This window comes from Anopheles merus, unplaced genomic scaffold (assembly GCF_017562075.2).
Source record: "Anopheles merus strain MAF unplaced genomic scaffold, AmerM5.1 LNR4000422, whole genome shotgun sequence".
Taxonomy (NCBI): Eukaryota; Metazoa; Arthropoda; class Insecta; order Diptera; family Culicidae; genus Anopheles; species Anopheles merus.
Window position 1 is genome coordinate 6,074 of NW_024428002.1, and position 1,427 is coordinate 7,500.

The 1,427-nt window shown below is 49.3% G+C and overlaps 1 non-coding gene across 1 annotated transcript; it reads left to right on the forward strand.

The window, feature by feature from the left end:
- The first annotated feature begins 923 nt into the window (after nt 1-923).
- On the forward strand, nt 924-1,081 carry LOC121602366. The gene has a single exon (XR_006006358.1). It is a non-coding gene; the product is annotated as a 5.8S ribosomal RNA (ribosomal RNA).
- The last annotated feature ends 346 nt before the right edge of the window (nt 1,082-1,427 follow it).

Here is a 1,427-nt window from a genome sequence, read left to right on the forward strand (position 1 = left end):
ATTAATTTGTACCTACATAGCGCACGCTTTTGTAGAGAGCATATCAAGACGTGAAGGGTTATGTTGGAGGTCGAGTGCGCTGCTTACCAAACTTTGAACGCGGTAACTTGTACTCGGCACCGACATGGACACTTCCAAACCCAAGGAATGAGTTGTGAGTTTTACTAAGAGAAACAGGTAATTGGCAGCGTTACCTATAATTCTTGATATGTGCGGGGAGTTCCTTAAGGTTCTTCCTCCCAGAGATCGTCACTATCTGGGACGTACATTAATTTGTACCTGCATTAGCGCACGCTTTTGTAGAGAGCATATCAAGACGTGAAGGGTTATGTTGGAGGTCGAGTGCGCTGCTTACCAAACTTTGAACGCGGTAACTTGTACTCGGCACCGACATGGACACTTCCAAACCCAAGGAATGAGTTGTGAGTTTTACTAAGAGAAATAGGTGATTGGCCGTTCTCACCTATAAGTCTTGATATGTGCGGGGAGTTCCTTAAGGTTCTTCCTCCCAGAGATCGTCACTATCTGGGACGTACATTAATTTGTACCTGCATTAGCGCACGCTTTTGTAGAGAGCATATCAAGACACGGGACGTGTTGTGTTGGAGGTCGAGTGCGCTGCTTACCAAACTTTGAACGCGGTAACTTGTACTCGGCGCCGGCATGGACACGCCCAAACCCTAGTCTTGATGTGTGCGGGAAGTTCCTTAAGGTTCTTCCTCCCAGAGATCGTCACTATCTGGGACGTGCATTAATTTGTACCTACTCTAGCGCACGCTTTTGTAGAGAGCATATCAAGACGTCTCGTAAGAGACAACACTTGTACTTGTACAAGTTTGAGTAACCCATTGTTGCAGGTCGAGTGTGTTGCATACCAAACTTTGAACGCGGTTACGCCACTCGGCGCCGAAAGGCACTCTTTAAACCCTAGGCAGGGGATCACTCGGCTCATGGATCGATGAAGACCGCAGCTAAATGCGCGTCATAATGTGAACTGCAGGACACATGAACATTGATAAGTTGAACGCATATGGCGCATCGGACGTTTAATCCCGACCGATGCACACATTCTTGAGTGCCTACTAATTACCAAAGTCTCATTTAGTTAACTACAGTGGCCGTCCGCGAAGGTGCCCGGGTCATCCGACGCACTGGGCGGTCGCTGTGCATAATGACGTGCTTGGTCCCCGTCTGCGGGTCCTCGGGCGTTGAAAGTGGACACTCTCGAGCGTATGTTGGATGCGTTTCGTGTTGGTGGTGTTTGATGCGTAGGGTTTGTGGTGTGTGTCAAGCCGCATGGTTCGAACTAATGCTACGTCGTTCCCGATGGCCACCGGCAGTCTACTCTCCAGGCTAAAGTCGGCTCGTCTAGGGATTCGGAAAGCTAAGTCGCTGTAACTCATGTGGCCCATACACGGCGTTGCGCT